General features: G+C 34.4%; 1 long non-coding RNA gene across 1 annotated transcript in view; it reads right to left on the bottom strand.

The window, feature by feature from the left end:
* LOC111546137 overlaps positions 1–1,494 on the bottom strand; it is a 176,978-nt gene extending 175,484 nt beyond the window's left edge. The window contains exon 1 of the long non-coding RNA XR_002732658.2: positions 1,399–1,494. This is a non-coding gene — a long non-coding RNA (uncharacterized LOC111546137). The remainder of the gene's footprint in view (positions 1–1,398) is intronic.
* Between the last annotated feature and the right edge of the window lie 15,634 nt (positions 1,495–17,128).

Here is a 17,128-nt window from a genome sequence, read left to right as displayed (position 1 = left end):
CAAAAATATTTTACATGATACCCTGTATTTACATAATGGCGGATTCCCAAAAACTTCATGGTAATGTACTTTTTAATGTTCAGAAAAGTTTTAAAAAAATGAAAAGGAGCAAAAATCAACTAAATGTAAATAACCAAAAGTATATGATATTCACATGCTGCAGATTAATTATTTAGCCCTAAAAAAAGAACAGAACCTATTAAAGATATTGTGTTGTTTCTGAGGCAAAGGTCTTAATTGGCCTAAGTTCCATGAAAAGATTAATGTAACAATGCTGAAAAATCTATATTGAAATAATGACTTGGAAATCAATAAACATTGTACTGAAGTATTTTTTAAAGTATATTTTAAAAGGCAGATAATTAGAATAGATATCACCTGAGATCTGTCAAAATTGTTTTATTTCGTCAATCATAATACAATACCTTTTATATGTCCTTCATGTTAGAATATTTTTAATTCTAGTTGGGCTGAATTACATAATATAATCCTAATGTAAAGATTAAATCTTCTAGCTAGACATGTCACAAGGAGTTGGTGGCATCCCCACAGGAGAACAGAAGCATGGAAAAGGCTAAGTGGTCTGCCCAATATTAATGGTGACATAAGATCTTAGTATTTGACTTTAAATGCAATAAGTACTACACAGATCTGTATTCTACCACGTGAAACTTCATCTTGAATTGCAAACAGCAAAACAAGAGAGACTTTCTACATCAAGTTTTCAATCTTTTTGTGTAAATTACATCTTGAGGGACAAAAGTCTTCTGGTATTGAAAATGTGAAGGTTACAAAAATACTTTTAAAGTAAACTATGTAAACAAAGAATAAAAATAAAACTATTCGACCGGGCGCGGTGGCTCATGCCTGTAATCCCAGCACTTTCGAAGGCCAAGGCGGGTGGATCATGAGGTCAGGAGATGTAGACTATTCTGAGCAACATAGTGAAACCCCGTCTCTACTAAAAATACAAAGAGTAGCTGGGTGTGGTGGCATGTGCCTATAATCACAGCTACTCAGGAGGCTGAGGCAGGAGAATCGTTTGAACCCGGGAGGCAGAGGTTGCAGTGAGCCAAGATCGCGCAACTGCACTCCAGCCTGGGTGACAAAGCAAGACTCTGTCTCAAAAATAAAATAAAATAATATAAAAATAAATAAAAAATGAAACTATTTGCATAAGGACAGGGTGTATTATAGGACCTTGATTGTGATCCTCTATTTCTTATTATTGAATAAAATATGTTAATAGTATAAAGTTAAAATAATATATTTTGGACAGACCATGTATATGTCTTTTTATCTTCTCAATTTTTAAAAATTTCACTTTTTTCCACGGTCAAAAAATGGCAGACATGATTGAAGCTCATGTTGATGTCAAGACTACTGATGGTTACTTACTTTGTCTATTCTGTGTTGCTTTTACTAAAAAACGTAACAATCAGATCCGGAAGACCTCTTACATTCAGCACCAACAGGTCTGCAAAATCTGGAAGAATTTTGCAGACAAATGATTTGAAAGAAGTGGTCAATAAACTGATTCCAGACAGCACTGGAAAAGACATAGATAAGGCTTAACAATCTATTTATTCTCTCAATGATGTCTTCATCAGAAAAGTAAAAATGCTAAAGACCAAGTTTGAATTGGGAAATCTCATGGAGCTTCATGGCAAAGGTAGCAGTTCTGGAAAAGCTCCTGGAGAAGAGACAGGTGCTAAAGTTGAATGAGCTGATGGATATGAACCACCAGTCCAAGAATCTGTTTAATGCTCAGACTTTTAAAATGGCAAATTAAAAAGTCCTATTTGTGAAATAAATAAATAAATACAATAAAAATTTCATTTTTAACAAAGAAAATATGTTCCCTGATTTCAGTTAACCAGAGGCTATGATTTAAAATAATAAATAACACTAAAGTGAAATCAATCCTTTCACAAAAATATTTTCCACTTGATAGTAAATATTTCCTAGTATTTCAAAAGTCATAATCTCATTAATAAGCCAAACTAACCATCTATAAAGTTGCTTTGTGAATGGATTTTATTGATATCCTGATTTTTGCAATGAAGATTCTTTAACATTTTATATAGCAGAAATATTGGATGGTTACTAAGCACAAAGGAAGAAGACAGATTTTAGACATTCAACTTTTGAATCCTTTTACTAGTGATGAAAACCAGCAAACATGACAAGAGAGCTCAGATTCTGGGACCAAACAGACTTGGATTTAAATCCCCTCTCTCACTTAGTATCTGAATGACTTTGGGCAAGTGCCAACATCTTTGGGTCCCAGTTTTGTCACAAGTTTATTGAAGGATTATAGGCGATTGTGCTTTTTACAAAGGGCAAGAAAGACGATGAGATGATACCTAATAAATGTTGTTTGTAATTATTAATAATACTTTTATAGAGGATAACCTATGTATTTTGTTGGAAAGAAACCAGATGATCTTGAATTTGTTCCAAGGCCACCAGCAAAAAGGTAAGATTATTTTACTACTTTTTGGGTTGCAAATAAACAAGAGAGTTCCATAATAAAAAAAAAAAACTCCTTCCTCTGAAATCATACGCAGATTAAGTCATGGAGGTATAACTGAGTTGTAGATGTGTGAGCCTACTGTTTTATTCTTCAAGTGGATAGCAAACTCTGTAAGGGCTAGGACCATGTCTGTTTCTTTTACCACTTATTCCAACATTTAGCAGAGCTCTGGTACATGGTAGTGACTCAGTAAATATCTGACAAGTAAGTGAATGAATATGCTAATGCCAATCAGAGAAGAAATAGAAGTACAAAAAGGTGAATAATAGAAAATATGACCAGAAAAAATTTTGCTTTCTCATAATCTAAAGGATTCATGAGAAATGCCTCTGGTTTTGCATATGAAGAGTGAAGTACTTCCTCAAAGAGGAATAAAGTATGGAAGAAAACAGCAACCAAAAAGAGTGATGCTACAGAATGGAAGCAGAATGATTCAGAAGAGCCTAAAAATGAATTATATAGAATCATGCTGAAGTGAATAAAAGGAAATAATAAGTGTATTAGCTATGGGCAAGATCAAATTACTTACCTATGAAATTAAATGCAATCACTCTCAAAATGAGCAGTTACTGCTCTTTTATATGGTTCTGTATTCTAAGATACACAATTTCTACCACAAAAGCACAAGTTACAGTGCAGTACCTACTACATGGAATAAGAATGGGGAAGGACCCAAAAAATGTAGACCAGTTCTTAAGCACGCACAGAGCCATCCAGGAAGTCTTCTGAGTGGGTGGCACCATGGGTTCTGCAGCAACACAGGGTCCATTTGAAAAAAAGCAGACCAGGACTTACGATATCCTCCTCTTACCTCTCTTTCCTATCTACTGTACTCTCATTCCTTATTACAGTCAGGGTGATAAGAGTGATGGGATGTAACTCCCTACCACGGCTGGTATTGCTTGGCTCCAAGTTGCTATCTTTTTTCTCAGCTGGTTCAAGGTATCTTTAATCCTTGTAAAAAGTTTAATATTTCTCTAGTTTTGTAGTCGAAACCAGGAGGGATGGTGAGAGAACATAATTAATTTATACTGGAAATATCTGTGCATATATAATTAGGAGTTAATTGCATTATCTCCCTCATCTGTTATTTATTCATTCATTCAACGAATACCACTAAGCTCCTACTTTCTTCCAGAAACTGTTATAAATGCTAAAGATACAACAATTTTAAAAGACAGCCAAGAACCCTACATTTGTACAGCTTTTATTCAAATTGTTGGAGGGAATGAGGAAGTTTGGAGGAGACAATAAACAAGTTAACATTTATTTAGACCCTTTTCCATTAAAATTTACTGGACATTAATTTTGAAGATTGCCTAGCACCCTGACACTCTGAGCTGTGAGCTGCTTCTTATGCTGAAATATACTCTACAGAAAATATGGTCTTTTGGGTACATGAAATATTCTTATATTTAATATACGTGCCGTTGAAACATTTTCCATAATTAGAAGCAGCAAATGCTTTTCTATATTTAATCTTAGCTTCCTATATTGCATTTTGTTAAAACATATTTATTCTTCTCATCACAAAAGTACAACTGTATTACAGAAAAATCAGAATCTAGAAGAAAAAAGGCTCTTAGCACCTTAATACAATCACTCAGAATTTCCATACATTTGCTTCTAATAGTTTTTAAATGTTTAAATCATTGCATATTTACATAGTTGCTACCATAATATATAATAATTTCAAATAACTTTGACCTAGGTTGTGTATTATGTATTTTTCACTACTTCATAATTTTATTTCCTTTTCAATTTAGTAGATTAACAAATTAGCAAAACAGCAAAATGTGTATTATCTTTCCCCTAGGCCATCTAAAAACTTTAAGAATGGAAATAAAATGTCTACTTAAACCTAACTAGTCTTTAAATTAGGGTTCAATACTAAAAGATTTAAGCCTAAACAATGCTAGTTTCAAAAGTGAATGCCAGATTTTTTTAAAAAAAGCATTATTATATATAGAGCAAAATGTTGTTTTCACATTATCACGAATATGTACTTCAAATGTGCTGTTGAATAAAATTAACAAGATCACTTAAAAAATTAGTGTGGGGTTCTTGTCTGCTAGGAATAGTTGTTGTATCCTTAGCATTCAGAAGAGTTTCTAGGACAAACAAAATTAATGAGATCACTTTTTAAAACATATTTCACTAGCAACTAGTAAAATATCAGGTTCCAAACATATAAATCAAAAGTTAAAGAAAAATACTTTTAAAAGAAAAGAATATTTATCCAAACTAAACTCTGTTTTTCTTACAATTCAATATTCCTGGATCATTTTTTGAAGTTACTTGGAAACTAACTATCTATAGGAGATGTGTCTGAAACTAAATATGAAATATAATGAATTTCCATACACACTAATTTTATTGAAGGATTATGATTTTGATACACCTCTTGTATTATGAGACAGAAATGCTTCTGTTGTACCACAACTTACTCAAACATTTAGTATACGAATGCCTGCCTGCTATAATTGAGGGAAAGATTAACCTGCTGCCCCTATTTCCATGACTTCTGACATCACCTTCACCTTGATCCTAAACTTCCTTTGCACGATAAGACCAAGGGATTTTTTATTGTTCTTGTTGTTTATTTGTTTTGATTTTATTTTGTTTTAATAATTCTAGAAGAGTCACTATTTTATTCAAGGTCTTTAACTAATAGAGATAAATTAGAACCTATTAACATCATGACAACACTCTTTATTAAACTAGCCATGGGGTTCTGGACTTTGTAGAAAACAGGTAAAAGCAAGGTTTTGTTTGTTTGTTTGTTTGTTTTTGAGACAGAGTCTCCACCTGTCGCCTAGGCTGGAGTGTAATGGTGCGATCTCAGCTCACTACAACCTCCGCCTCCCAGGTTCAAGCGATTCTACTACCTCAGCCTTTCGAGTAGCTGGGTTAACAGGTGTGCACCCCCATGCTCGGCTAATTTTGGTATTTTTAGTAGAGATGGGGTTTCACCATGTTGGTCAGGCTGGTCTCAAACTCCTGACCTCGTGATCTGCCTGCCTTGGCCTCCCTAAATCCTGGGATTCCAGGCGTGAGCCACCGTGCCAGGCCAAAAGCAAGTTTTAAGAGAGGAGAGTAGACACAAGTAGAATGCTCACTAGCCAAGAAGATTCTATGAAGCTTCACTTTCTCCAGTTTATATTATCAAAACTGACTATGATTCTGTAACTATAACAATATCCTCATCCATTGAGATTGCTGCCAACACTACTATCACCCTCTAAAACATTTGAAAATCATTGATATCAGGCTGGTTGAGGCTAGACCAAACCCAGTACTTAGGATATTGCCAACACAAAGGCAGTCGTTTTGAAACTGGAAGATGGAAGCAAACTATTCGCAATTTTGCTGAGATCCCAGGTCAGCATTTTATGAATTAGCACTGGCTTACGTGGCAATGAATAACTTTAGACACCTGACCACTTAAATTTTGTTTTTAAAACTGTAATGTTTTTGACTTGGAAATACATTTCAGTGGACAGTCAAAATAAAGACAGGGAAGCTATAAAGCTATGCATCAAGAAGATCACTACCATAAGGGAAATGAGTGAACAATATTAAACATTTTCCTATAAGCATGTCTTAAAAGTTGGGTATGGAGTCATTTGTTCCAGGCTGTAGCACTCATCCCCATGAACAATGGGGCAGTTAATAAAATAATTAACACACTTATTCTTTTACAATATTAAATTTTCCAACATAAAGACAGGATTATTGGCTAATCCAAATTACTTTATGGCGATGATATCCAGTTACATGACGTTACATTTGCAATTATCATTAACCAAAAGAAGCCCACAATTACCAACAAATAACTATATTTGTAATGTAGATATCAGCTCTGAATGTGTGTTAGATGTTCCAATGGATAATATATACCTACACAATTTTAGCTACTGTAGAAAGAGCAGTCATACGACCTTGTTATATAATGGTACATTTGCAGGGACTATGTGGTCAAGCAGTTCACTTTATGGAAATTAACAATAAAATGACTACACAAGGGAAAGGAGATTTTTAAATGACAATCTCAGAATTACATATAGCAACAGTCAATAGCCAGGAGAAGTGGACTGTATATAATCCATAGTAAGCACTGGCATATTTTGTATGTATCTGGTAGTCTCCAACAAATAGAAGGCTGGTAAAATACTATGTCAATCTGACACACAAGTAAATGAGCATCCACTGGATACACAGGACATCTAGTATATAAGCTCAGAATCTGGTTAGAGTTACTGGAGTCACAGATCTGAGCCAGGACTGTCATTTTTGACTGTCATAATCAGCCAAAAAACTAGAAAGAACCTTAGGAATCACTTGGAAAAATACACTTGTTCACTCTTAAGGTAATTGATTCTAATCCTTACAAGAGTTCAGAATGATGGTTAAGGATACAAGCTCTGAAGCAACAGACCTGAAGGAGGATTTTTCCCAAATCTATAAAAATCTAGTTCCTATAAGCAACTCAACGGCACAGGAAATGTCCTTTACCAAGGCCATCTAGAATTCTACAAACTGTTGCTAAACAGGTGTTTTTGGCATTGACATTCTACATTCCACATGACAGAACACCTTACACCTTAAGTAGATCCTAAAGCTGGTGTGGAATTTAGCAGACTTCTTTAATCTACCAAGTCTCTCAACTCTATCATAAACTGAGCTCTGATGGTCAATATGAGCATATATTATGTATAAGTTCAAGGCATCTTTTCTTTCCTGTTGCTCACCCTACCCTCATGCTATAAAAGTCACATCTTTTGCAGACTTTTCCTCAAAAACTGCTTTAAAACAATCCAGACTTGTTTTATACAATCCCACTCCTCTCAGTCTGAATTAGAATACCCTCCTCCTCTATTATGAATTTGAGTACCATGAGTGATTCTTACACATCCTTAGGTATTACCACCAAGTGCTTCACACAGAAGCACTTGTTGTAAATATATTGTTTTTACATTTTATACACTTTGAACCACAGTCTCTTACTGCATTTAAAATCATCCTCAATAGACTTACCCAGTTCATAGTAGAGAAAATAAAAATCTACTTTTATGTACTTCCATTCTCTGACTTTGATTTCTAAAACTAAGGAAGCAGATATCCTCTTGGTTGCTATAATTACTGTTCCAAAACATGTCATTACTTAACATCTGCATAAAGACATTTAAGAGTCTGGCCATCTCACAGCTACCTAACTATGTAACAAATCAAATAGTCACCTATGTCTACAATGCCCAGTAACAAGACAACTCAAGATGCCAATAAAATTGTCGTTCCAAAAACACAGGAAAAGATTTGTATTTCCATGAAATAAAGTATCAGATTAAACAAAAGGCACACTATTAAGAGATATGTGGAGCTTACAAGACAGTTGTGTGACTTTTATTTGACAATGGGCTAGACAGCAATTAGTTTGAAGAGCTTCAGATTTAAGTACAGTTATTATAGTACAGATGTGCAAACTTTTTTCTGTGCAGGATTAGACAGTAAATACTTCAGGCTGTGCAGGCCACATAACAGTCTCTGTTGCATATTCCCCTTCATTCATTTCTTTTCCTGACCCTTTAAAAATGTGAAAGACATTCTTAGCTTATGGGTCACACAAAAACATGCTGCAGGCCAGATGTGGCCTGTAGGCAATAGTTTGCCAGTCTCCAATATAAAATTACTTGCCGTTTGCCTCTATTAGACTATGAGAACATAGAGAGGAGGGATGGATGTGTTTTATTCACTTTAATGTTCCCACTGTCCAGTACAGTGACTTGTACATAGCAGTTAATAAATATTTGATGAATAACTGAGTAAATGAATAAATGAGTAAACATATTCATCAGAAGCTATTAATTAGAATTATCACTTAACCTATTATTACAATGATAACTTCTGTTAGTTATCTGTACTGCTCACCAATAGCTGGTCTTTCTCTCACTGGCATCTAGAAGACTAACTTCACAGCTTCCTTGTGATTCAATGTGTGACTTCTAAGCCGGAACATTTAATTGCAGATGTCAGCCCTTTGAGGCCTCTTTTTTTTGTCTTTCTTTCCAGCATGATGAAAGCAATGATTGAAATGGTGGCTTCTACATAAAGTCCCTAAGTGACTATTATAAGCAGAGATGCTGCTAACCATGATGGACATGCAAGGAGAGCAAGAAATAAACCTTTGTTGTTTTTAAATCACTGAGGTTTTGTGGTTATTTCTCACGACTTCATAATATAGCCCATCTTGACTGATATACTACCAATCATTACTGCTTCTTCAGGCTACATGCAGTCTATTTTAAAACCCATGCTGGGCTATAGTACAAAGCAGAAAGACAGAAACATCTTTATCACTCCGAAAAAAAAAAAAAAAAAAAAAAAAGACTGAGTTTTCAAATTAGTTTCTATTGGTAAAGTAGGAAAAATCTCTAAACATTTAATTTTTGTGATATGTTTTCCTTAACTAGCATTGGATAATCAGGATAATATTACTTTCTAAGGCCATGATTGTAGGACAAATTAAGAAAATTACTATGTAGATGTTATTTACAATAGAATAAGTTGGCCAATTACTAGTGGCTCCTGATTTCTTACAAACTAATTATTTTAATCATTAATACATTTATGTGGGCACTGAATAAAAAACTGGATAAGATTCCAAGCTGTGGAATTTTAAATATATTTAAGCCCATACTGAGAATAGATCTTTCTGATATATTTAACTCTTGCAATATAGATTATTACTTTTTAAAATCACTACAGTTAGAGGAACTGCACTTATAAAAGTCTAATCAATTATTAATCCTGAGTGAGAAGCCTATAGATTCAGAAACACTTAAGAGTACATTAACCAACTGCAACATATGGATCTTATTTAGATACTGATTCAAACAAACAACTGTAAAAAAAAAAAAAAAAAAAAAAAAAAACCACAAAGTCACTTATAATACAATCAGAAAAATCTGAAACTGATGCAATGCTCATAACTAAGGAGTATTCCTAATTTTTTTAAAGTGTGATAATGTAGTAATTTTAAAATTGAGTCCTTATCTTTTAGATATACATACAGAAATATTTATGGATGAAAAAAGTTTTAATAATTTGATGCTGTAACTTCTTTAGGAAAACTATTGTCATTTCTCTTAGCTCAGGTTAATACTTGATGTAAGATGGGCCACCGGATGGAAAAGAGGCAAGGAAAACAGATATGGTGGGCAGGGTTCTAGACCCTCATTCTGGTTTCAAACAGTAAAGATGTTTTTACCTTTGCCTCTGATAATCAAAACACAAAGAAATAAACCTGACTGAATATTCAAGTCTCTGCTTCTCCCTTATAGCCCTGTCATCTTTGGCCACACACTGACACGTAAACCCCTATTCCACAGTGTATAGTCTTGCTTAGTTGCCTTATTCTACTCTGGGCTGCTTCTTCCCTGAGCCATCTTTCCAATAATCTCTTCCCACAAAGCTTTTCTACTGCATCTCTATTACTGCTGCTATATTTCGTAATTAACAATCGACAATCCTGTATGCCTCGTGTCTTCAAAAATGCTTTTTGACATCTCTGTCTTAACAGAAACCCAGAGGATGCTTTTCTCTGGTGGTCCTTGCTAGAGGAGGTCTTTATTCTCCAAGACCCTTGAATAATACTATAATAAAGTTTGGAGGAAAGAGAAGAACAGCATTCCTCTAGCCACATACGATCATTTCCAAATCATTACTGCCATATTCTCATGTAAAATTCTATTCCTGGCTGGGTGTGGTGGCTCATGCCTGTAATCCCAGCACTTTGAGAGGCCGAGGTGGGTGGATCCCAAGGTCAGGAGTTCAAGACCAGCCTGGCCAAGATGGTGAAACCCTGTCTCTACTAAAAATACAAAAATTAGCTGGGCGTGGTGGCAGGCTCCTGTAATTCCAGCTACTAGGGAGGCTGAGGCAGGAGAATTGCTTGAACCTAGGGAGGGCAGAGGTTGCAGTGAGCCGAGATGGCACCAGAGCACTCCAGCCTGGGCGACAGAGCAAGACTCCATCTCAAAACAAAAATAAAATAAAAAAATAAAAAATAAAAAAAATTCTATTCCTTTGAGGTTACTAGTTTCCAGTTATATACAAAACTCTTTCTAAAAGGAAACAGTATAACCTATAAAACTGTTAAACCAGAATGCTCATCTGGTTTAGTTAGTTTGTTTTTACCTCATCAATATTTATTGGAAGTCCAATGAACACCAAGCTAAATATAATAGAGTTTCATAAAGGAAAGAGAAAGAATCCAAAGGAGTTAAAAATAACATACAAACAAATTACAAATGTAGAAGGTCCTTTTAACACTTAGAGTGTTGCTGAAGGTAAGCAGACTAAGCAGTATTATTGCTGCTTCGCAGAAGTCAAAGCACCAAAATTGATAGTGAAAGGAAGAAACACTTAGCTGAGAGAAGTGGAGGAGAAATTAGTTGGAGCAGTGATTTACTTATTGTTTACAAAATACAAAAGTTTTATTGATATCTTTATATTAGAAAAACCCTAAATATTCACTGATTAAAAAAATCTTAAAAGGAAAAAAAAAGATTATCTGGTATCCTATAAGCCCAAAATAACCAGTGGCAACAATTTCACGTAAACAGTATCAAGCTATACATGATATGCAGTTTTATCTGTTGATTTATTAAAAATGCACATTTTCATACTAGCCACATAGTAGTTATAGCATATGGCATAGTAGCTAGTAACACTTGCTATAGAATCAGACTGCCTAGGTCCATAACTTAGCATTTCTTGATAGCTGTGTGACCTTGGATGAATTATTTTTCTCACTCTCAAGTAAATCATCTTTAAAATAGGGATGAGAATAGTACCTCTCTCATGGGGTTGTTGTGTAGATACAATGAGACATTCCATGGTCATTCCTTAGAATAGTGTCTAGCACATTAAGTGTATGTGCTTGACAAATATTAATAACTTTTACTTGTATGTATGTAGAAGTCATTTTTAATGGTTATGCAGTATGTCATTATAAGAATATACCATATATATTTAAATAATCCCCTACTGATAGACATTTGTTTCCACTGAGGCAATGCTTTTACATGTAAGAGCAAGGAAAGAAGAGTGATAAAATCATTTATACAGTTTTGATTCATGAAAAACTATGACACTGACTTTTAACATCAACTTCAAAACCACCCCTTATATTAATATTCCCACGGATTAACTCCAAGAGTTTAATTTGTACATCAGGAGAAAATGTTTATTGGGCTATGTGATTGCCTATACCGACTATCCCTCACCCCAAATGATAAATCTAGAATTAAAGCAATGGTGAGAATTTTCTCTTCCACACTGACTTCATCACCACAGTAGGGGTCTTAAGCTGATCTATCTTCTTGGCATACAGTAATAGAAAACTATAATAGCGAGAAACTCACACTTCTAGGAAGCGCAAGTTATTTATATTAAATCAGTACAAAAAAACTGAAATATTTCTATCTAAGGATTCTCAGCCAGTTCTGTGGTGGTGATGTGGGGGCGGAGGGTGCCTAAGGCATTGGGTTTTCAAGGAAGCCTAGGTGGAATATCCACTCCAGCTGTCTATCACTTCATCTCCTATATCATTTTTTTTGTTATAAAGCTAAACTTTAGAGCTGGATATAGGTACTCCAGAACATTAACAAAATACAACCAGAAATCTGTATTTCTCAATCAAATCACTGTGGTTTAGACAGTTTATTGGAAAGATTCATAAACATTTACCACTGTTGAAAAGAAATATTACCCCCAGTCAGATCCAATTGATCTAGCCTTCATAGGACATGAAAATTTGGAATAAAACTTTTTAGTTAATAACTAAATCTGATGCATTCACAACACAGCTACCTCTTATAGAAAGTAAGGATCTCATTATCAGGGGCAATCAAGTGTCACTTTATTCAGTTTTCATGCAACAATTAATTCACATGTGCCCAAAGAACTGAAGAGGCATGTTATATTAAATCTAAAATCATTCAACCTACTGCTGAAACAAACCTTTGGTTGGTATATATGTTCTATTCCCAGAAAAAAAAAATTCTAGGCCTAAGTAATTCCCAAAAGGATCTACTACTATTATTTACACTATGTAACTTATATACATATAGAATTTGTTTTTAGACACAAAGCAAACCATGATGATGATTTCTATAATAGAAGTCCTACCTGTAAACACTAAAGTCTACATTGTGGCCCATACATTTTAAATATGTTATCCTACTGGATGGCATTGTGTCAGATGTTATAATTTAGTATATTTATTTTAAACCAAATGATGATTCATTTTTACTATGTAGATTTCAGGTAATCACATATGTTTGTGTAGTTTAATTACCGAAAGGTATTTTTCACTTGAATTTCAAGTCTCAAGCCAGTATATCTATGACGATAAGTGCTATTATTATATTGAATAGCATGAGCAGGGTAGAACCTATCTTCAATTTAGAATACTGAATTCTCTAGATGAATAAACACTGGTATATAAAGGCTAAAACAAGAAGTACAGATATGTATATTTAGCTATGATTTCCTCTACAGGATGAAAATGTCTGATCATGCAGGACTTTTTTAAATGTACTGTCCAATAAGCTTTTAACATTTTCTTCACATGATCTTTCAAATTTACAAATATAATTCACAATGAACATTTTTAAAAAACTAAACTTAATGATTACAAACCCTAGAGCATTCTTATTCTTATGTTCTTATGTGAAGTTAAATTCTTATTCTATTTTCAACTTAAAAAGAGAGATAGCCAATGTAGAATCCTCTATGAAACATTTGTAGGACAAAAGCAATAGGCTTTGTTCTTCAAAAGTTTAGACATAGAATGCATTCTAAAGACAGAGGGAAGCCTGAGAAAACTTAAGATAAATGTAATGCTGAATTATCAGAGAGCAAATATCTCTTCTTTTAATGATCCGGATTCTCCAACAGGTAAAAACATATTGAGCAATCTCTTAGCTACAATATCAAAAAGCACTGAGAGATCTTATCTAAGTTCCAAAGTCTATAATTTAATGACCATGTAATCCTGCACAAGTTACTTCCTCTCTCTAAAAGTCACTTTTCTCATCTCAAAAATGAGGATAAAAATAGTCGTTATCTCACTAGATTATTAGAAGGATTAAATCAGAATATAAAGTGATTTAGCATAATACCTGCCTCAATAACTGTGGCTTCCTGCTAACTATTCACACATTTACATATGCATAAACCCATACCTACACACACACACACACACACAGATATATCTAAACACAGAGAAAGAAAAAGGCCAGTATTAGTGATTTTTGACTTTGAACAAAACGGTTCTCAATATTTTAATATATGTCTGTTATTTTGTTAAATCTTGGTAAAATTTGGTCAGGTGTGGTGGCTCACATCTGTAATCCCAGCACTTTGGGAGGCCGAGGCAGGTGGATCACCTGAGGCCAGGAGTTTGAGACCAGCCTGGCCAACATGGTGAAACCCTGTCTCTACTAAAAATACAAAAATTAGCTGGGCATGGTGGTGGATGCCTATAATCCCAGCCACTTGGGAGGCTGAGGCAGGAGAAATGCTTGAATCCAGGAGGCAGAGGCTGCAGTGAGCTGAGATCGTGCCACTGCACTCTAGCCTGAGCCACAAGAGCGAGACTCCATCAAAAAACAAAACAACAACAACAACAAAAAAAAAACAAAAAACAACTTGGTATAATTCTTAATTTATGGTATTATTATAGTTAATTTTTACACTTCCATTTTAAATAGACTGTTGTGTAAACAAAAGAGTATTAAGATCCTGTTTAATGTTATTTCTGCATTTCCAACTTTCACACTAGAGAAGTTGCCAGGCTTTTCTATAATTCTAAAAACCTAAAATGTGCCAAGTAGTATCAGAATGGCATGAAGTTTAACAAAGCAATGAACCAAGGATTTCCAACATATACTTTTGGACAAAACAGCGAAATATATACTGGAGATAAGGCCCTCAGACTTTCATACCCTTTATCCGACCAATTTCTCTATTAAGTAATCTTGGTACCACCATGATAAAAACAAAATGGTCATTTTGCCTAAGAATTTTTTAAACTTATTTTTATAGTGGCTCTCTTAATGATTTATGTTTCAACAATTGTTGTAATATTTTTGGAAAAAATAGTAGGGATTAGCTCTCTGCCCTACTAGTAGGAAACATGCTACCAATATCAAATCACTAAATGTCTACTATCACATAGCGCCAATGATAAAATACTACTTGGCATTAAAAAAGAATGAAATCCTGTTATTTGCAGCAACATGGATAGAATTGGAGGTTATTATGTTAAGTGAAGTAAGCCAGGAACAGAAAGAGAAACATGACATGCTCTCAGTCATATGTGGGAGCTAAAAAAGTTGACCTCATGGAGGTAGAGAGTAGAATGATAGTAACCAGAGGCTAAATAGGCTGTTTGTGGTGGGGGAATGGAGAGGATGAAGAGAGGTTGGTAAATGGGCCTTAACATACAGCTGGATAGAAGGAATACATTCCAATGTTCCATAGCAGATCAGAGTGACTACAGCTAACAACAATTATTGCATATTTCAAAACAGCTTGAAGAGAGGACTTGAAATGTTCCCAACACACTGACATGATAACTACTCAAGATGATGGCTAAACTGAATACTCTGACTTAATCATTATACTGTCAATATATGTAAAAAAAATACCACCTGTAACCCATAAAAAGGTACAAATACTATGTATCACTTTAAAAAATTAAAAAAGAATCACCAATGGCTTAACAATCTTGCTTCTCAAAGTAGAGTGCTATGCCAATGTAAAGAGAGGTCTTCAGGGAGAGTCGTCTGCCTTTGTCCTTTGCTTTTACTCAGTATTTTAATTAATTAATTAATTAATTAAGACATTAAAAAGGTCAAGGAAAACTCGTTTAGCAGCAGTTTGCATAGACAAAAACTGCCTGCTCTAGTTCCCCACAAGCTCCTTATTACCCAGCATTGTGACATAGTTCTAAACACAGTAACATACTATAAAATGATATTTAATATAAATGTTAAATCTAGAAAAAAGCACTAGCTGGATGATCATTTATTGTGAGCTGTTAAAGAGAGATTCCAATCATTAAAAAAAAACTATGAATGCCAACAATAGTGGATTGATCAAATAAATTATGGTACTTCCATTTAGTTTCTATTCTGTATTTTTAAACAATGTTAATGAATATGTATTGACATAAAAACAAATTCAAGATGGATCAAGTGAAAAAAAGATTCATAACATTATGCACATTTTTATTCCATTACAAAAATAATAGAAATAAACACATCTCTCCTCTGTCTTACTTGCTCCCCTTCACCTTTCTCTCCATTTATACAGAGTAACAAAAGGTTTGGAATGCAAAACATGCTTGCTAACACTGAGTAGCTCTGACTAAGGGAATTAGATATTCTGATTTTTTTTCTCATGTATCCATACATTTTAATTTTCCAAAAGAGAAGACATATTGTTTCTGTAACACAGACAAAAATTTAAATGAGCAAATCCTGTACTACTAGAAAAACTGGCTTTAGTCTAAGTGTTTTTCAATTATTAAAAAACTGTGATATTTTCTCTCACCTATTGGTTATAATGTATTACTTAAAATTATAATCAAGGACTGAATAGCTTCCTTATAAATGATCTTAAAGGTCAAATCTTAAACAAAAGAATCAAATTATTAGTAAAATTAGAAGAAGAATATATCAACATGATACAGAGAACAATAATATAGTGAAGAGTGAAATAAGGTATCCACTAAGTGCTAATTAGTTACAATTATCACCAGTCACCTCCTGACTTAAGATAGTCTCTATAACATAAATACAGAAAAAAAAATCATTGATATTGATTCTCATCATCAATACATGATGAGGAGAATATTTGATGAATACACAAATACTGTAGTGTATAGCCACACCAGACTTTCTGCCATGAAGTTACCTACTGGAAGCATTCCTTCAACAATCTAGTGTGACAAGAGCTCTTAGATTCAAAAGATAGGGATACTATGATCACAGAGACAGCATCACTGTGAAATAACCAATCAAAAATATTTGTTTTCATTCTTTCATTACATTCTCTCTCTCTCAATAAGATCGAAGAAACAAAAGGTAATCAGATCTTCAATGCCCACTAGGAGGGCTCCTTAGGTTCAACTGAATGTGCAAATTCACGGGACAACCATAGGCCATCCTGACTACCTGTCCACCCAGAATGTTACAGAACAAGAACCAATGCATGTGGAACAGGGCAGTATCGGGTATTCCTCTTCTGCAGGAGTCTCTGCAAAAATCCAAGTAGTGGTTCACACAGCTATCTGGGAGCTTTTTTTTCTGGCCTCTTAGATCACGGCTTAGGTACAACTTGAGATTTACATCAAGCAGGTGAGGCAGCTGCACTGACCTAGAGGCTTCATGCCCCACCAGAGCCAATATCTCTTGTAACAACTCAATGGCCACAACTGCCAGAATCAAGGGACATGTCCACTTATAAGTCACCACATACAGAGGCCCAAAGATATGGCTTCCTGCCAGGTGTTTGTAATGC

This window comes from Piliocolobus tephrosceles, chromosome 11 (assembly GCF_002776525.5).
Source record: "Piliocolobus tephrosceles isolate RC106 chromosome 11, ASM277652v3, whole genome shotgun sequence".
Classification (NCBI taxonomy): domain Eukaryota; kingdom Metazoa; phylum Chordata; class Mammalia; order Primates; family Cercopithecidae; genus Piliocolobus; species Piliocolobus tephrosceles.
The sequence above is the reverse complement of the archived record's forward strand: the minus strand, read 5'-3'. Positions and strand labels throughout refer to the sequence as shown.